Source organism: Grammomys surdaster, unplaced genomic scaffold, assembly GCF_004785775.1.
Source record: "Grammomys surdaster isolate TR1022 unplaced genomic scaffold, NIH_TR_1.0 125702, whole genome shotgun sequence".
Lineage (NCBI taxonomy): Eukaryota > Metazoa > Chordata > Mammalia > Rodentia > Muridae > Grammomys > Grammomys surdaster.
This window is the reverse complement of record NW_021620537.1, coordinates 2,248,456-2,270,224: the sequence shown is the minus strand read 5'-3', so window position 1 is coordinate 2,270,224 and position 21,769 is coordinate 2,248,456.

Sequence of the window (21,769 nt, the reverse complement as noted above, 5' to 3'; positions counted from 1 at the left end):
AGCAACAGCAACAAATAGGAGTTTAAAACGATGTGCAAGCAGAAGCAGAGGTGACAGAATCTATGTGGTCAGGAAGGGAGGGGAAGCACGGAGCTTGGTCGTGTGTCTGCCAGTCTTCAAGGAAGTCCCATCGATGTATTTTGTTTGTTTGGGGATTCTTTGAAAGTTCTTTAATCTTTGAACATGACCTTGCGCACATATGTGTGTGTGTTTGTGTGTGTGTGTGTGTGTGTGTGTGTGTGTGTGTGTGTGTGTTCCCATACTGGCCTAACTAGATTGTCAAGAGGATAACCACCATTAAGAGAGTAACCACAGTTCTGACTAGAGGGCACAAGCACGGAAGCACAGCAATACAGTTTACCTGCTGTAGCCTTTGCTTCTAAAGACTCCTTCACTGTCTGCTACTTGTTCTCAAACGATCCTGGCCCAAGCACACAGACAGATTATAAATAATAATTACATCTTATGCCTGATGGAGCTTTGCCACAGTACTCTGTTTTCACATTTTATAGGCACTTACCATGTATATAATATAGCTCTTCTACTGGGCTTTAATCACTAGAAAAGCATACATGTTTTATATAGCCCAATATAGTATTTCACAAGTAGTAACTGTTTTTCTCTATATTTCTGAGTGTGTAACAATGTTAGCAAGAGAATGAAATCCTCTTGCCTTGGATGTTCGGTGTCAGAGCCACTAAAGGTGGGAGCTCATTGTTCTACTGTACTCTCCGGCGTTCCCCATGGATTCCGACTGCCTATGTTTCTCCATAGTGCCTACATCGCTGTGGACTAGGAACCCGGTCCATGGCCAGTCACCCTCAACCGGCTTCTCCAGCATCCCCAGAGCTCACTAACTTTATACAAAGGTCACACTGTGAGCTCTGATGCCTTTCTCGTCCACGCTGAGTCCACCTCTTTTCCTACCCTCCAGAAAGAAGTGAATCTCACTCCTTTTCCTGCTATAGTTTGATCCTGATATCTTGGTGGTTATCTCAAATAAAATTATTTGGAAATTTCTTCCAACTATATAAAAAGTTCTCCTGAGAGAGATATCAGAGAATTCCATATTCTTCCTTGATACATGGTCACTGAAGTCTAAAGTAGTAAAAGGGTGTTTAAAGCACAAAGAAATTAAATTTTTGTTTTTACAGTTTATTTTTCCTGTTATTAAAAATAAATTTTATTTGAAAATAGATTTTTTTTGTTTTTTACCATGTAATGACATCCAGACTATTGTTCCCCACCTCCTCCCCGACCCAGACTCTTCCCAGCTTCTCTTTACCTCCCTTCCCATTCAGATCTACCCCTTGTCATTAGAAAACAAACCGGCTTCTAGAGAGTAATGATAAAAGATAAGACAATAACTAACATGCTGCAAATGGACAAAATAAACAAGAAGGAAAAGAGCCCAAGAAAAGCCACAAAACTGAAGCTATATGTGCAGAGACCTATTTGCTCACACACTCAGGAATCTAAAAAAGCACACAACTGGAAGCCATAATTTATACGTAAAGTTTTAAATATAATCCTCATTCTTGGGAACTGAATGTCCACCCTAACTTTAATATCCCAGAATCTAACATCAGATGTGATGTTAGGAGATAGGCCCTTTGGTCAGTGCTTAGGTCATGAGAAGAGAGCCTAGATTACTTTTGTCAACACTGTGACCAAATACCTGACAAAAAAACAAGGAAGGATTGGTTTGAGCTCATGGTCTTATAGCAGCTGTGGCTTTTTCCTTGATGCTGGGGACTTCTGCCATGAAGTAAGATTGCCTTGGAAATGGGTAGCAACCACTAGTAGCCCTAGCCTTATGGTCCCACATCTTCCCCATCCATAATGTTCTACCTCCCTAAACAGTGCAAACGGGTCAGCCTATGGGAGGAGTTTCACATTCAAACAGTACCACTTCATGGATGAGATTAGTTTCCTTGTAGAAGACACTCGAGAGAGCCCCTGTGTCCCTGTGCACAGTGTGAGGGTACAATAAGAATCCAGGAGTCTTCAACTGGAAAACAGTCCTCATTGAAACACGGCTGTGAGGGCAGAATGCTCTAGGACTTCCTGGCATCAGAACTGTGAGAAACTAAAAGTTCTGTCTTGGTACACCATCTAGTCTGTGTTTTGTTTTATCACCTGAAAAGAATACACGTCTTGTATTCTTAAGATATTATCAAAGACCCGATGAGTTACATCTTCTGAAGTTTACTACTGTAGAAGTTAAAACTAAAGAAGGATGTTTTTTAGATTTATCTATTCTATATATGTGAGTACACTGTCACTGTCTTGAGACACACAAGAAGAGGACATTGGGGATTCCATTACAGATGGTTGTGAGCCACCATGTGGTTGCTGGGAATTGAACTCAAGACCTCTGGAAGAACAGTCAGTGCTCCTAACCACTGAGCCCCCCCCCCAAAGAAGTATGAAAACACAAGAATATACAGGCTTACATCTAACTAACCTTTAATGTAATGGTCTTATCCCCCTCTCACCCCCTGAAAAAAAAAAAACGTCACCAGGGTGAAAAAGATAATTGCCATCCTAATACTCTTATAAAAGTGGGTTGGACCTTGCATATCTTTTGCAGTCCCCAAACTACAGTTAGAGAATAGCTAACCTGTAGGGCTGCCTCTGGTGACTGGATTTGCAATACTCTGTGTGAATAATACAATATCTCTGTGCTTCCAGAGCTTCTGACTTTCTACACTGTCTTAGTCATTTTCTGTAGCTATAAAGAAGTGATTGAAACTGGGTAAAGGCTGGGCAGTGGTGGCGCACGCCTTTAATCCCAGCACTTGGGAGGCAGAGGCAGGCAGATTTCTGAGTTCGAGGCCAGCCTGGTCTACCAAGTGAGTTCCAGGACAGCCAGGGCTACACAGAGAAACCCTGTCTCAAAAAACAAAAACAAACAAACTGGGTAAGGTATAAAGTTTAACTCCAAGAAGAAAGCAGAAGGTCAAACATTTCTATATAAAAAAGACAAAACATAAAAGATACCCTCTGTCTTAGGGTTTATATTGTTGAGATGAAGCATTGTGACCAAAGAACAAGTTAGAGGGGAAAGAGTTTATTCAACTTACATTTCCACATTGTAGTCCATCATTGAGGGAAGTCAGGACAGGGTCTCAAAAAAAGCAGGAATCTAGAGACAGGATCTGATACAGAGACCATGGATGGGTGCTACTTATTGACTTATCATAGCCTGCTCAGCTGCTTATAGAACTCAAGACCACCAGCCCAAGGATGGTACCACCCACAACGCACTAGGCCTTACCCCATTAATCACTACTTAAGAGAATGTCCTACAGGCTTGCTTACAGTTGAATCTGAATGGAAGTTCTCTTGCATGGTTTTAAGTCAACTGGACATAAGCTGTAGTCATCAGAGAGGAAGGAGTCTTAATGAGAAAAATGATTCCCTAAGGTCCAGCTGTAAGGCATTTTCCTAATTAGAGATCGGAGGTGGAGGGTTCAGCCCGTTACGGGTGGTGCCATCCCTGGACTGGTGGTTCTGAGTTCTTTAAGAAAGTAGGCTGAGCAAGCAAGGAGAAGCAAACTAGTAAGCAACACTTCTCCATGGTCTCTGTATCAGTTCCTGCCTGGAGCTTCCTTCCCTGCTTGAGTTCCTGTCCTGACTTCCTTTCTAGAAGCAATGTAGAACTATAAGTTTACTAAACTCATTCCCAACTTGCTTTTGGGTCATGGTGTTTTTTGTTACATCAATAGAAACCCCAACTAAGACCGGTATTTTTTTTCAATTAAGGGTCCCTTCTCTCAGATGACTTTAGTGTGTTGTCAGGGTGGCATAAAACTATCCAGCACACCCTCAGTTAGGATAACCTGCTGTAGGGCTATCTGATCCAGTTCCATGAGAATTAACCAAGTCCCATGAGAAAGGCCCTAGTCCCTCCTACTCCCTATTGAGGTATTAATTTATTGAGACGCAGCCCATTTTGGCTTCAAACTCAATCCTGCTTCAGTCTCCAAAGTGGAGTTAGAGTTATAGGTATGTGTCATCGCACCCAGCAGTCATTCTCTTAATATACAAATCATCTGTTGTAGTGGGAACCAAATTCCAACATGAGTGTTAAGTGGGGCCATACCGTATTCAAACCATAGCAAGTGCCATGGGCTTTTCCCATGAGAAGTTAACACATGAAAAATTTGACTTGTCCTTGTCAAAATGAAAAAGGAACACGAGCAGAACACTTAAATGAAACATGCCCACTTACCAGTGCTTACTTTAGAGCAACAGCAAGTGTAAAACGGCAATGCTGGTAAATGGCACAAAAACTACTGGCCATGTAAAACACCCAGAGTGCTGAGGACAAAGAGCACCTTGGGATGCTTACTCCCCCCAGTCGGTTCCTCAGCACCTGCCTACTATGGTAATGTGTATAAGGAAACTGTTATAATAGACTCCAAAACACTGGCTGAAAGAACACAAGGATGTGCTCCTCTGCTCCCGTTACAGTTTGGATGTGTCTCATGTCCTCTCAAAGCTTCCTGCGTTTGCAGCCTGCCAAGGGGGCATTACTGGGAACTGCTGTGGAACCTTTCAAGAATCAGCCTACTGGCAGGGAGACACTCCGTGAGAGTAAAGGCAATTGTCATGTAACACCGTGGTTCTCTCTCGAGGTTGCTTTGAAAGAAGCAAGCCTAGCCCCACTCACCATCCTTTGCTTCCAGGCTTCACATATGTATTATACATGCTCTAGAGAAACAGACCTAATAGTGTGTGTATGAGAATGTACACATATAATATATATTACACATATGATATATATGAAGGACATTATTAGATTGGCTTACTTATAGGCTATGGCCTAGCTAGTTCAACAATGGCTGTCTACAACAGAAAGTCCAAGAATCCACTCCTTTTTTCATCTGGAGGCTAGATGCCTCAGCTGGCCTTCAGTGTACATTAGAATCCTGAAGGACGGGCTTTTACTCTAGTGAGGGAATAAACTTGCCAGTTAGAGCAAGGGCATATAGGTCCTTTTCCTTTCTTTAGGCTGCCACTAGAAGACGTGGCCAAGATTTAAGATGGATCTTCCCACCTGCCTTAGTCACTGCTCTAGTGCTGTGGAGAGACTTCACAAGGCAAATCTTAGAAAAGAAGGCATTTAATTGAGGGCTGGCCGATACCTTCATCATGGCAGAGAGCATGGCAGTATGAAGGTATTGTGGTGGAGAAGTAAGTAAGAACTACATCCTGATCCAAGGCAGATAAGAGCCTGGAGTAGACTTTTGAAACCTCTAACCCACACCACAGCAACACCCTTCCAACAAGGCCACACTTCACCAACTGGATACTAAGCATGCAAATGTATAACCCAACAGGGCCGTTTTCATCCAAACTGCTACACTACCTCAAAAGATCTGGATTTCGGGCGGGTCTTCCCACTGCAAATAATTTGAATAAGAAACATCCTTCACAGGTGTACTCAGCTACTTGGGGTTTTGTTAATCCAGTTATGGTCAAGCTGACAACCAAGACTAGGCATCACAACAAGTGACCACTTACTCTGACACCCTCTGCTGCCGTCACTATCCACCTTAAGTCAGTGCAGCCAAGGAGTGGCTCTCATTACAGAGGAGAAGCCATTTGGACTTCAAGCCTCAAGAACTGTGAGCTTAATTTTTTTTAATTAAATGCTTTTCTTCATAAATAACCTATTTAAACAATTTTTCATTGGGCTGGAGAGATGGCTCAGCAGTTAAGAGCACTGACTTCTCTTCCTTCCCAAGGTCCTGAGTTCAATTCCTAGCATCCACATGGTTTCTCATGACCATCTGTAATGAGATCCAATTCCCTCTTCTGGTGTGTCTGAAGACAGCTACAGTGTACTCACATTCATAAAAAAATATTTAAAAAAAGAATTTTGTTATTATAATGAAACCCTTGTGATATTTGTGCATTGGACTACACAGAACAGCGGGAGTGGTCAGGCTGACTCTGACCTGGAAGGCCAGTAAGGGACTTTATTTTTCTCGTCCTTGTTGCTCCGCTAGTAATTACACCATCCTTTGCAGTTGCATATTTGAAAGCAGGACAGGGAATTCCATGACCTACTTTCTGAGAAGAAAATCATGAGGGTAATAATAATGTTCCGTGTCTTGAGGCTGAGACTCAGAAATAGACATTCCCAGTCACATTTCATTGTGAGAAGGTAGTCACCTGATCATATCTAGTTACACATGAGGCTGAGGAATGTCTCTGAGCCATGCCATGGGCCTATCTATAGCTCCTCCTCAAAAAGGCAAGGTAGATTTTGATGGACAATTAAGAGGACCCACTATTATAGTTCAGTGGATTTTGCTATCAGCAAAGCATTCAACTTTTTCAAGCTCTGCAAGTCCAAATCAGTAGCTACGGGATTCTCTAGGACCTAGAATAAATTAATTGTGGGAGTTCAGAACTGTTCTAAGGACTTGGAATACGTTCTCTTAGCTGTAACCTTCTTAGAGGCCAGGAACCATTCTGTAAGAACATGAAGCCTCGAGGAGGGACCATGCACAGATCATGCTGTGGTCAGTAGTGATAGCTGAGCCAAGCCTTTAAACCTGTCATTAATGGATCTCTGTTCTCATCATTTCTGGCTCTGGGTTGTTTAAATTATCCAACCTGAGGCTATAGACATCAAGGAAAGAGACGAGCAATCCTTCCTATGCCCTGTCCAAATTCCCAAACCATATAATTTTGGAGCATAATAAAAAGTTCTTCTTAGTTTGACATTTAAGGGAGAGGAGGACAGCGAGTACAGTTAGTCTTTAGGGAGGACAGTTTTAGCCGTATATTTAAATACTCCCACTTCCCAAACTTGCCCTTGATAGAATTTTTCTCAAATACTTAAATTCTCTACCAAATTCAAAATCTTACTTTTATAGTTTATTCACTCATTTTATGATATTTTGTGACTACTACATTTCAGTGCAGTTGCATTAATAAGTTACACCTTCTAGAAGCAAATCGTTTTGACTGTTGAGCTTCTGTATAGACTTACAGCTTCTTGAGTGAAAAAAAAAATACCATCAGACTTTGTATCCCAGAACATTCAATATCATCAGAGGCTACTGATAAGTATCACATGCTTATAAAAACTTGGTTAATTGGTATTTTCAATTTACAATAAACCAGGTTATAAGTGCCCATTCTTTGTGTGCACACATCTCATGAATTTGGGTGTGGCTAGAAAGACATTTTTCTATTTAAAAATAAGAACCACTAGTTATAAGCACTTCTAAAATATAAAACAACCTAAAGTACATCACTTCATAAAGGTTTTTATGAAAGGTGCCCTATTAAAGACGCTATTTTGGAAAAGTGTATTATAGTCATTTGCATATTTATTTTTATATGCTGATAATTCACATGATCTGTGTATTGCTTTAACAGTTTAACTATAAGCTGCTCACCAAATGAAATTTTATTTTTAAGGTATCTAACTACATACATGTATGCAAGCAGTTTGAAATCCAAACTCAGCTGTGTTGCTATGTTACGCATCATAGGAGAACCTCCCAAAGCCCTTCTTCAGAGAAATACATAGAGGATTCAAATACTGTCTTTCATCACTAGAATGAGGCTTATAAGATCTCATTAAGATGTATCTGGGACCATGTTTCAGACTGTGCTAAAAAACAGTCTGCTAAAGACCTCCAAAGCAGTTTGGACAGCTTCAACTTAGCTACAAGCCATGTGAACACCTAGTTACTTGACTTGAAATTGGGGCTGCAGACAAGAGATTCAAGATTTTCCTCATGAGTTCACTTGCTAAAGACAGTTATTATTTTTTTATGTGCTATGAGTGGAAAACTAAGAGCTATTTTTAAACAAAAAATGAAAATGATCAGTCTTATAAATTGAGTTTTTACTAAACCTGTAGTATTGTAGATACTATTCCATTGTCAGTAGGGACATTTTAAAGGATTTCACACAGAAATATGCCTTTGGTTTTGTTCTGTGTTATATTGGTCTTACTATAAATTCTTCAGAAATATAGCTTACTTGCTTATCTATGTTATCAACATCTCCCCCATGCTAACACAAAGTCTGTATTTGGAGTGACTATTTACCTAAACATTCATGTCATCTTGACTTGATCTACAGAAAACACAATGTCTAATACTGAAGAGTTAATAAAATCATTATGACAATAAACTGTCTTATGATCTCTGATGTCAACTTGTACTCAACTTTTAATTTCACTATATTTAATAATAAAAAGGGGTTAAGATAAAGAGGTTTATCATGATGACAAAAATATGAATTTTTAAGTCAGTTGTTGGTAAAGATGTTATTTATATCGGGTCTGTAATATGCTAAAACTCACTATGTAGGTGCCATTTATGTATAACTACACAATGTTAAAATTCAGTTCTATTTGCTTAAACACCACCAATTAGCAGGATTTCTCAGCTTCAACCCCTTGGTTGGACATGATGTGACCATAGTAATAGAATAATAAATTGAATAATTTTTTTATAACCTATTAAGGTTTTTACGTCACTTCTATTTTTCACTTTTGAATCATATTTCTAAACCCATTAACCTTCAAATGTTTTTTTCTCCTACTGATTCATGATGTAGTCTAACATCTCTAAATGAATCATTTTTCATTAGTACATGATTAACTTCCCCCAGGTACCATGCCAAAAGTTGATCTCAATTTTTGCCTTCCCTTTCACTTTAGTGCCAAAAGAATTTAAATCCCCCAGCCATAATGATGCATGCAGTCAGATCATTTGTTTTTCTTTGAAAGGTATTTGAAGCCAGTAGCTATAAAGTCTTATAAAAACTAAAGCCCATTCAAAGTGTTAAAGATTTGATATCTTATCTGCATGCAGTTCTTAAAGAACATCCTTGGCCCAAGGCAGTGTTAATAGAAGAAAGATAAGACATTCGTGGGAGAGACTCGAAGTGTGGTAGACAGGGCTTTCTCAGTATTTGTTCCTGCTGCATTGGCTGTGACACTGCTGTGGTCTCTGGTGATGATGGGTTGTGGACAAACTAGCAGTTACTGCTGTAAGTGGCAAGTGTATTCTTCAGTATATCATTGTGTCTTTCTTCTGCTTTTCCCTCCTCTCCACGTTCTCTATCCAACATCGCTAGAGATTACCTGAAATGCATTGAAGACATGCAGGGTAAAGACTGCATTCGTGGTGTCCCAGACATAGAAGTGGTAGTTGAAGTCGTCGTAGTAGAAGATACTGTCTTCCAGGCAGCTAGGAAGAGGTTCTCAAAACCTAACCCCGCAGTGACACACTTCCTCCAACAAGGCCACACCTCCAAATAGTGCTACTTCCTGGGCCAAGCATCTTCAAAGCACCCAAATATCAATAACATTTTTCATATAACTAGAGAAAAAACACTTAGAAATCTTTATGGAAGCACAAAAACGTCCCAAAAGTTGCCAAGGCAATCTTAAACAGAAAGGTGGTATAAGGAGTCTAACAATGCCAGTTTCAAATTATACTACAAAGCTATAGTAATGAAACAGTGTGCTCCTGGCACAAAAACAGACAAGGAGAAGAACAGAATAGAATGTAACGCTCAGAAAGAAGCTCCCAGCTACAGCCCTCTGATTTTTGACAAAGGTGGCCAAGATTTATGTTGAAGAAAAGACAATCTCTACAACAAATGTTGCTTTAAAAAGTGTTTGTAGGGCTGAAAAGATGGTTCAGTGGTTAAGAGCACTTAGTGCTCTTCTAGTGGATTTGGGCTCAGTGTCTAGCACCAACACGGCAGCTTGCAACTGTAACTCCAAGATCTACCTACCACCATCACACAGATACACATGCAGGCAAAACACCGATGCACGTAAAATAAAAATAACTATTAAAAAGGTATTTGCATGTGGAATACTCAACCCAAGCCCCCCATATTTCATCCTGTGCTAAAGTAGATTCAAAATGGATCAAGGTTAACACAAGTCCTGAAGTGTTGAGACAACTAATGGGAAAGTGGAGGAAACGTGTCTCATCCTGAGCATAGGTTGTGGCTTTGTGGATGAGATTTCAGTAATCAGGAAATAAGAACAAGTGTTGGCAGATAGATGCCAGACTAAACACTTCTGTATAGCAAAGGACATAACTGGCCAAATGAAGACTCAGCCTGCAGAATGAGAAAAAAAAATCGTTGCCAAACACACCTGAAACAAGAAATTAATATCTAGAACATTTAAAGGACCCCAAACATCAAATATCCCAAATTATTCAACTAGTAATTGGATTAATGTATCAAGTTGACACAGTTCTCAAAAGACAAATACAAATAAAAATAGATGTTTGAACAAGCATTGAACATCCTTATCCAAGATTTGAGTTTCCATCTTACCCCAGTCATAATGACTGCACCAAGAAAAGAACACATTCTGGTAGGAGAATTTACATTACAGGGAGAAGATTGACCTTTTATACTCTTGGTGAGAATGTAAATTGTGTAGCCACTATGGAAAATCAGAATATAGGTTGCTCAAAATACAAAAATAGTTGTACTAAATAAGCAAATGACCTAACAATCATAACATTCCTGAGTGTACGTCCAAAGGACTCTATAAAGCTGCGTGTAATAGTGTTGGCTAACACACGTTTACTGCAGCACTATACATAATAGCCAAATTGTGGAACCAGGCAAGTGAGCCTTGGTAAATAAATGGATAAAAAAATGTACATACGCATAAGGGAGAATGATATTTTGTCCTTTTCAGGAAAAGGGATAGAATCAGAGGTCATCCTGTTAAGCAAAATAAGTCAGACACAGAAAAATAAATAGCACATTTTCTAGCTTATGTGGAATCTCAATTAGAAAACGTAAACAAACAAAATACATGGAAGTGGACGGGAGTATCTGATAAGTGGAAGGACTGGAGTAGCAGTGCTCAACCGGACGAGAGGATTAGGAATGGTGAGTACGACTGAAGTACCTGATATGTATGCTAGAAAACATCTTGATAAAATTTGCTATTTTGTACACTTCTACACTAATTTTAAAAAGAAAAGGATATTGCCAAATATAAACAACGGTCAGTTTTGTGCTTTTCTGTGTTTTCTTTTAGAACCCTATTACTTCTGTCCTCTTCCCATAAGTGCCTGAGGTGACCTGTGAAGGTGGTTTGTTACTCCATTGACCCAGTAACCCCTACCAAATCATGTAAATCAAGAGGTTCAAATCTTCGTGTTCACGTTAAGAACACCCAAGAAAACTTCTCAGGCCACTAAGGGTGTGTATATCCGGAAAACTATGTAGTGTGAGATGGATGTGACTTTAAAGAAGCCACGTGTGTCGTTCTAGAGGTTTAATGAAGGAGTCTGTAGGTGCACCCCGGCCAAACAGTGGGGCTTGGCAAAGAGCCACTGGCCCAAAAAGAATGCTGAATGTTTGTTGCACATGCTTAAAAATGCAGAGAGTAATCCTGAAGTTAAGGGTTTAAATGTAGATTCTCTGACATTGAACATCTCCAGGGAACAAAGTCCCTATGATGCACCCACGAACTTACAAAGCTCATGGCCAGATTAGTCCGTAAGTGAGGTCCCCTGTCACATTGAGGTGATCTTCACTGAAAAAGAACAAATTATCCCAAAGCCAGAAGAGGAGGTTATAGAGAAGAAAACTGTATCCCAGAAGAAACTGAAGAAACTAAACTTATTGCACAGGGATAAATTCAGGATAAAATAAGTGCAGATGAAATTTAAAATAAATGAATGGATGAAACCCTATCACTAGTACTAGTGCAAAACATCTAAAATCACTTAGGAATTTGTTATGAAACCATTGATGCTGTCTGAGCATACTGGGAAGGATCAATGAGTCTAGTCACTCAATCTTGGACTGGGTATCTCCTGGTCTAATTGGAGCGTTTATGGAATCCACTCAGTTGACTCTTGTTGAGACTCTGTCTATTATTCTCCTACAAGACTTTTTAGAAACCTTTTATTTTATGCGTATGGGTGTTTTTCTGCTTGTGTCTGTGTACCATGTGCATGCAGTACCTGCAAAGGCCGGGAAAGGGTGTCAGATACTCTGGGACTGGAGTTACAGATGGTTGTGAACTGTCTACTGGGTGCTGGGGATCAAGTGTGCGCCCTCTGGAAGAGCAACCAAAGCCCAGAGCTGCTGAGCCATCTCTTCAGCCTCTCGATATGACCTGTCAGCTGTCACTTTCCCCACTGAAGCCCAGGCTTTCCCAGCTCAAATGCAATTTGGGCTTGACGCCTGATGTCCTCCAGCCATTTGCTGGAGTCAGGAAATAGGAAGCACAACCTTGAGGCCCCTGGCTCAAGCGTGCAAGTGATTTCTCTGCTCCTGGAGTTCAGCCACCATTCAAAGATGAGCAAAACCCCCACGGCTCTGGCATGGCCGTAGTTTTCTTTTTTTTTTTTTTTTTTCATCTCATAAATTTAACGGAGCTCCTTTGATAAAGAGGCTGTTTCTTTCCAGGCTTAGATGGCTGCAGAGATGTAGCTTCCCAACATCAATTTAAAGTCTATTTTGTCTCAGTGGACAGCCACCTCCTTCTCTTTTGGTTACAATTTGTGTGGACTATGTTTGTTTTTACACTTTCCTTTTCCATAGTTTTTATCCTTTGATGTAAAATGAATCCTGTAGACAGCCATACTTGGCCTATGCTTTTCCTACATTCTGTCGGTCTCTGTCTTTGAGAATGTATACTGCAAAGTGCTATAATTGCTAACAGTAAGAGTTTACCTTTGTCATTTTCCTGTTTGTTTTCCACATGGATTCCTGCTGCGGTCTCTCAATCCTGTATTATCTATGCATATAGTTGACTTTTTTGTTTCTTTCTCACCTACATATGTTTTTAGTTGTTTGAGAATCTCATGCATGCACAGCGTGTTTTGATGAAATCCACCCTCCCCTCCACTCCTCCTAACTTCATGCCTCTCCTTTTTAAACCATTGAGTATACTACTTAATGATGCTTGTGTGTGCATGCATATGCACGGATCCATCCACTGGAGCCCTACAGAGGCTACAACCCCAGAGACAACCATCCTCCCTCCTCCAGCAGCCATGACTTGTCCATAACTTCTCAACCTGTCTGACTTCTGGAAACCATATGGATGGTGCACCTACTTGAGACAAAGGGGCAAGGTACCCATTGTAGAAAACTCAGGGGTTGGGAGACAAAGAGATCAAGGCCTGGAGGAGTAAGGAGAGGCCTGGAGAAGAGGGGTGATTACAACAAGGGTGAGTCTGGAATGCAGCTCAATCCGAAAGGAGAAATATTGGGTCTATCTTAGTCAAATTTCTCCTAATCCAACAGCCTGTCATGATAAAAGTCCTAAAGAATCTAAAGATATAGGCAACATATCTAACATAATAAAGGCAGTATAAAACAAGCCCACAGTCAACATGCTAAATAGAGAAAAACTCAGCATTTCTGCTGAATCGGGAACAATATAAGAATATTTATTCTCTCCATTTCTGTTTAACACAGTGCTTATAGTCTTATCTAAAAAAATAAGATGAGAGACAGAGATGAAGGGAACACAAATAGGAAAAGAAGATGTCCAAGTGTACTTATTTGAAAATGATGTGATTTATACATAAAAAACCATAAAGACTACACCAGAAAATTCCTGCCTATTTTGTATTCTGTAGAATACTAAGTTAGCACTAAAAATAATCAGAAGCCTAAATAAAATAATAAAATAAATCAGAAGCCTTCCTATATACTAAAAACAAAACATACTAAGACAGAAATCAGGAAAACTAATTCATTAAAAATGGCCAAAGAAATATCTGTAATAAATTTAAAGACTTGAAAGACATGTGCAAAAACAAAAACAAACAAACAAACAAAAACCTTTTAAGACACTGAAGAAAAAAGATAAAAATACAGACCTATAACCGTGGATAGGAAGGATCAGTATTGTGAAAATATCCATCCTACCAAAAGCAGTCTACAGTTTCAATGCAATCCTCATTAAAATTCAAACTAATTTTTCACAGAAAAAAAATTATTCAAACTTTGTATAGAAACACAAAACTCAAGATAGCCAAAGCTGTCCTGAATAATAAAAACATTACTGGGAGATATCATCAGCCCTGATTTCAAGTTATGTTGCAGAAGTGTAGTGATAAAGCCAGCATGATTTTGAATAGAAACACACTAATCAACACAATAGAATCGAGGTCTCATGTAAGAACCCACACTCATACAGCAATCTGCTTTTGGCAAGACAAAAACATGGACTGGAGAAAAGACAGCATCTCCTGCAAATGGTGCTAGCCAAACTGGATGGAAACATATGGTAGAACAAAGACTGATCTTCAGTTTTGTTTGTTTGTTTGTTTGGTTTGGTTTGGTTTTTCGAGACAGGGTTTCTGTATGTAGCCCTGGCTGTCCTGGAACTCACTCTGTACACCAGGCTGGCCTGAACTCAGAAATCCGCCTGCCTCTGCTTCCCAAATGCTGGGATTAAAGGCGTGCGCCACCACAGCCCGGCTGATCTTCAGTTTTAATCATGCACAAAATTCTACCACAAATGGATGGAGGACCTCAACACAAGACCTTAAAGCTTGACTATGTTAGAAGTGAAAGCAGGAGATAGACTTCAAGTCATAGGCCAGGAAAGGACTTTTGGAACAGGACCAAAGTTACACCGTTATTAAAAGCAACTATTGACAAACGGGACCTCATGAAGTTAAAAAGCTTCTGTAACTTCAAATTAACACTAGCATTTAAAAGACTACTACTTTAAGGACAGAATGCTCAATGGAAAATAAAAATGTCTTTACCACTTATACATCTGACAGGACCTAGCAGCTGGAATATAAAAAGAGCTAAAACAACAAACCTGAACACTAAGAAGTGTTAAATTAAAAACTAAGTGTTAAATTAAAATTGGAACATGTGCTGGACATGGTGGCATATACATTCAATCCTAGAGTATCTGGGAGACAAAGACCTGGATCTGTGAGCAAGGTCTATGGTAAGAAAAACAAATGACTGGATAATTTTAATGTTTTTTTCTACATTTAATTTTATTCACTTTACATCCGTACTGCAACCCACCTTCCTACTGTTCTCTCAGTCCTGCTCTTACAAATCCCTCACCCCCTGCTACTCCCCCTACTCAGGGGAGCTGACTCTGTAGGTCTTCATGTGATGTCCTTGACCCCTCTGGCTCACTCAATTCTCTCCCGCACTCATCCTCAAGACTCCTGAGTTCCGCTTGACGTTTGGCTGTGGGTCTCTGCATCAGTTTCCATCAGCTGCTGGATGAAGCCTCATAGGAGATGGTTCCTGTCTGCAAGTATAGTAGAATATCATTAATAGTGTCAGGGGTTGGCTATCTCAATCGGATGGGTTTCATTGGTTGGTCTTTCCCTCAATCTCTGCTCTGCTTTTATCGCTGCACATTTTTGTGAGCAGGACAGATTTTGGGTTGAAGGTTTTGTGGATGGGTTGATGTCATTCTCCCTCCACTGGAAGTTCTGCCTGATGCCTGGCTACAGGAGGTGGCCACTTCAATTTCTATATGCCCTGCTGGTAGGAATTTCAGCAGCTAGGGTCACCCCCATAGACTCCCCATAGTCTTCCCCATCCCAGGTCTCCAGCAGGTCCCGGAGATGCCTCCCCCCCACCAATTTCCATTCTCTCTCCCAGTCCTCTCCAGGCCCCCTCACTATGCTGATCACTACTCTCATTCCTTTCCTCATCCCCTCACCTACCCAGTTCCCTCTCTCCATCCACCTCTGTTGATTGTTTTGGTTTTTCTTCTGAGAGTCACACATCCTCCCTTGGGCTCTCCTTATTACTTAGTTTTTTTGGGTCTGTGGATTGTAGTACAGTTATCTTGTATTTTATGGCTTATGCATGTTTATAAGTAAGCCTGTACTGTATATGCCTTTCTGGATCTGGGTTGCCTCACCCAAGATGACATTCTAGCTCCATCCATTTGCCTCCAAATGTCATGATGTCCTTTTTAATAGCTGAATAGTATTCCATTGTGTAGATGTACCACATTCTCTTCATCCATTCTTCAATTGAGGGGCATGTAGGTAGCCAGTTTCTGGCTATTACGAATAAAGCTGCTAGGAACAGAGTAGATCAAGTGTCCTTGTAGGAATAGTGGAGGAAATAACTTTTAAAATGTTCAACATCCTTAGCCTCCAGGAAAATGGCAACTGAAACTACTTCAAAATGTCATCTTACCCCAGTCAAAATTTCTAAGGATAAAAATAAGGTGTGGGATATGAGGAAATGAGTTGACAGGTGGGTTGTGCTTCTTGCATGAGTTATGTGACTCTACATGATCTTCAGGTAGCACAAAAGATAGTGGATTTATAAAAAGAACTTACATTGGCTCACAGTACTGATGTAGTTCACAAACAGATGAGCCTAAGATGAAATCTGTGATGAAAACAACATATCACGGTGAGAGCAAGTCCACTCTCCTCATGGACTGGTGGGGGGAGAGACAGAAACGGAGAGGGAGAGAGATAGGGAGAGAGATAGGGAGAGAGGGAGGAGAAGGAGAGGGAGAGGGAGAGGGAGAGGGAGAGGGAGAGGGAGAGGGAACATGGTGAGAGCAACCCACTCTCCTCGTGGCCAGGGATCAAGCAAGGGACAACAGGTTTCCTAATCCTTCTTCACACATATAATTCCATCGACCTACAGATGTCCACTTTAGGATCCCACCTCTTCAGGTGTCACCACCTCCCAACAGTACTATAGATTGGCAATCAAGCCTTTAATTATGAGCTTTTGGTAGGACAAATAATAAAACCTCCTTTAAAAAAGATTCTTGAGGAGTTCCTCAACTCCTCTGAAACAATTGTATGGTAGTTTCTGAGCCAATATTATTTTTTATTGGATATTTTATTTATACTTCTGATGTGATCACCTTTCCCCATTTGCCCTGCACCCAAGAACCCCCTGTCTCATCCCCCCTCCTCCTGCTTCTATGAGGATGCGCCCCCACCCACCCACCCACCCCCACCTCCCCACCCACAAATTCCCCTACACTGGGGCATCCAGCCTTCACTGGACCAAGGACTTCCTCTCCCACCTATGCCCCACAATGCCATCCTCCCCTACATATACAGCTGGGGCCATGGGTCCCTCTCTATGTGCTCCCAGGCTGGTGGTTTAGACCCTGGGAGCTCTGGTTGGTTGGTATTGTTGCTCTCCCCATGGAGTTGCAAACCCTTTCAGCTCCTTCAGTCTTCTCTCTCACTCCTCCATTGGGAACCCCATGATCAGTTCAATGATTAGCTGTGAGCATCCACCTCTGAATATGTCAGGCTCTGGCAGACCTCTAAGGAGACAGCTATATCAGGCTCCTGTCAGCATGCACTTCCTGGCATCCACATCAATGCCTTCTACCTTTGCTGAACCAATATTATTAACCCTTTCTCTAGTGACAATTCTGGAATTTTGGTTTCTTTAAAAATCACAGAAATAGGATGAGAATGTTCTTTCATTTTAACCCTAGGCGTGGGGATGTGGGGCTGCTTTGGGCTGTCCAAAGCAGCTGACTATGATTTGCCTCATGCTCTAGCAGAGGCATGATTTTGTCAGCAGCAGATCATTTCTGTGATTACTTTTCAGAGGGTATATGTGGGGAAAAATATTGGCCACAGCTGTGGAGTCCCAGTGGGTTTCAACACTGCAGCGGGTCCCACATGCAGGAGGAATGTCTAATGTTCTAGCAGCCTGGAGGCTTTGGCTGCAACAGGCCCCAACAACACGAGGAAGTCCTTGGTTCCAAAAGGGTTTATTGTCATGGCGGATGGTGGATGAATCTGGAAGTACTGCCATAAAACTCAGGGCAGTCCCAAGTTAAATAGGGAGGGAGAAAGGGGGAGGATGGGGGGAGGATCTGGGGAGACATGCTTAATTTGCTCCGCCCTCTGGCCTTCATTAGTATGTAAATCCCTAGGGCCTGAGGCCTCTAGTCACACCCTCTACTTGTGCACTTTGGGAGGGGCTGTCTGGCCTACGTGACTGAACAATGTAATTCTATGGAGACTAGACTGCTTTTCAGGATCCTGGGTTCTTGGGGCGCACCGAACTCCTGCTGGTTCTCACGAAGAGTCTTGGGGTTCTAGGCAACTGCCCAACCATGACGCAGAATACCCTTACGCAATCCCACAGGTATATAAATGCTAGGACCTGGAGAGGTGGGGTGAGTGGTTGGTGGCCATTCAGGGTAGTTGGTTGTAGTTTGTTAGTAGTGGTGCTTAAGAAGAAATAAGAAGACATACTTATATTCATAGGTCTCTCTCATCTCTCCTTCTTTCTCGCCTATCTAATGATAGGGCGAGAAAAGAGGGGGAAGGATAAAGGGTGGAAAAAAAAGAACACACAAAGTAGCAAAAACCAGCTACACCTTTCAGTTCAATGGAGTAGGCAAAACAATCCCAAATGGACAAGGAGATGGAGAAAAATTATATTCTCAAAATTCACCGTATATCCTGTATTACACTTGTCTTTAGTTCTCTATCCTTTATAATAACCTTGAGGGTGAAGAATTTACATGATTAACTTTCTACCTACCCACCCACCCAAGGACATCACCTTGCATAGAATAGGCCTTCAACAAATATGTGCTGAGGAAAGAAATGAACAAATAAAACCTGTTGAGAAAAGTGTGTTAGGAAGTTAGCACAGAACTCTAAATGACAGATGACAGGTGCCATCACAGTCATGGAGATCATGATCACTAAGCAGCACTGGGTTTGGAAATTTTAGACAGTTCTTCTGTAGGTAGAAACGTAATGCAATAGGCTCAGTTTGGTCTATGAATGCATGTAATTGCTATGTAAATATGTTGCATAGGCAAGCAAATACTTTTGACAGGTATTTCTCGAAATGTCTATTATAGTTTATTAATTATCTATAAAATTAAAATCTGTAAGATTTATTTTAAAATGTGGTTCAAGATGCTTTGTAGAAATTCAAATCACCATCAGATAGACTGACACAAATGAAGTTTTACCATTTTAGGTTTAATGGCTAAAGAATCATAAAATAATTTCTTAGGTCTCAGCTTTATCAGTTCCTTCTCAAACTAGAACCTTGAGGAGAATAACATAGTTTAATACAAGAATTATACCTAGAAAAGATAAAAATAAAAACTAACATGATTAAAGTTCAAAAGTGACTTCTCTGAGAAAAAGAGATGAAATTGCAGGGGAGGGAGGGAGGTGGTAAGAACCGCTACATTCCAGTTTAACTGTGCATAGAGAAACGAGAAGCATTTTCTTCAGAAGCCACGGGACCGTGTTTAAAGAAAGATGCCAGATGGGCCATCATTGTTACCTGTCTGAAGAGGAAACTGTTTGTTTAAGAGGTGAACAGAATAAAAAACAATGTCATGAAATGATAGTGGCAAAACAGAAGATTTTCTTCAAGTGGCTCATTTTACACTCAAATTTTGACTATCATTTCTATAAGATATAGTCTTTTCCCCATGTTTCTTTAACCATAACCTCTGACCCAATTCTCAACTACTTGGTCTATTTTAAAGATTTATCAAGTTAAGATGTGCTGAGCCTATTTATGTACTGGATGTTAACAAGGACCTGGAAGATATGAGGGCAAAAAAATATTCCACTGTAGTCCTTTCTGCGTCCCTATCACCTAGGAGAGTTCGCAACCCACAGCGGGTACTCTAGGCTCATTGAATGAAAGCGCTCTCAAGTTACGGATCTTTACAACTTTCAAAGTAGTTTTAGACACACAGTTTCATATAGTCCCATAATAGCCCTTTGATGTATTTATAATACATTTATCAAATGAAAAAAAATAGATTCAAAAGGGGAACATGGCTTCTAAGTCACAAAAATTTTGAATCCAAATCTTCCTTGTGGCTTAATTCAGTCTAACGATAGTGTCTCCTCCCAATAATGAAATGTGTATGTGTGTTTGTGTTTGGCGTGTCTGTGTGTGTGTGTGTGTGTGTGTGTGTGTGTGTGTTTGTGTGGTGTGTATGGGACTCCTGTGTATGAATGAGATTCATGGATATCACAGCGGCCGTATGGAGGTCAGAGTGTAACCTGACAACCTCAAGCATCAGTCCTCCCAGTCTACCTGACTTGAGTCACGATCTCATATCTCTATTGTCTAGGCCAGGTTAAACTGGCTGGTGAGCTTCTCAGAATTCTCCTGTTTTTCCCTCCCATCTCTCTGTAGGGGTGTGCTGGGATCAGGGGTGCTCATGCTACGAATTCAGTTTCTATGTAGGTCCTGAAGTTTCAGGTTCAAATCTTGCGTGTAGCAAGCACTTTATCCACCAGGCCATCTCCCATCCTCTATCGTGAAATATATTTTAAATTGCTGCAGATGGAGGAGAATATAGACAGTTAGCGATTGGTTTGCTATAGGTTTGTCCTTCCAGCTCTGCAACTCTTTGTTTTGTTTGAGACAGGGCTATACTACTTTATATCTCAGACTAACCTCAAAAACCCAGAGTGCTAGGAGTGCAGGCATACAACACCATGACCAGCATGAAATTCTTTTATTTTAATTAATTGTTTTGAGACAGGATCTCACTATGTATACCAGGATAACCTCACACTCACAGAAATCTGCCTGCCTGTGCCTCCTCAAGTGTTGGAATTAAAGGCATTCAATATCATGTCCTGCATACTAAGCCTCTTTAGAGAAACTAAATTCAGGAACTCACATACACAGAATTATATCCCTTTAGTCACTGATAGGATAGTGAGGCAGTTCTAGCCAATCATGCTACTTAGAATGCTTGTCTGAGGAGAGGATATGTTCAGTGCTTTTCTGGGACTTTTAAACTTAAAGGTAGAAAAAAAGAGATTGAAGCCACAGAGCTTCGAAGTATGCACAGGTGAGTCTGCTTGTGACCATGGAGAAATTATAGCCAGGAGAAAAACACGAAGAAGCCAACTGAGAGAATGTTCATAGATCAAGTATTGCTAATGGGCCATCCCTACTCTAGAGTGGTTGAGCCACAGGAAATTGGCATTTCGGGTGGGTAAAATGGCTAAACACGAATGAATCTTGTCGCAACACAGATTAAGAGGTCACACATTAATCTTTTCTAAACTCTAGAAATTTTCTTACCCTAATCTTGTCTTGAGAAAAATGGGAAACCAGAAGCCTATTGATGTCAGAACACTAGAAGGGCTGGCAGTGTAGCTCAGTGGTGGAACGCTTACCTAGTACAAGGCTCTGGGTTCAATAAATAGTACAGAAAGGAGGAGGCCCCGCCCAACGTCAGTGCTAATGTGATACAGTGTAGGATTTCCGATAGTCAGTTTAGGATTGTCTCTAAAATGCATGACAACTAAGCTTTAAACTTGATCATTTTCAAAGTTTGTACCGAGTTGGTTCCCACTGATGGTTTTGTCCCTAGCTTTCATTGTTCTTGTTTTTCCTATTAAGCCTAGGGACAAATTTAATATAAACCGTTCTGGAGAAATCATTTCTAGGTTTAAATTTTAAGCCAAAAGAAAATATTCTGAGAGAAGTTTAACATAGCCATTGTGATAGCAAGATTCACAATGAAAATTCTAACTCTAGTTTGGTGCTTCCTTTGCATGAGGTTTTCTAAAAGAACTCCACTAAACTTGGGGGCCAGAGAGATGACCTAGCAGTTAAGAGCACTTGCTGCTCTTTGGAAGACCTGAGCTCTGTTTGGCCTAGAACTGCTTTAAACTCCAACTCCAGGGCAACCAATGCTGTCTTCTAACCTCTGGGGAACACACACACACACGCACACGCACACGCACACGCACACGCACACGCACACGCACAC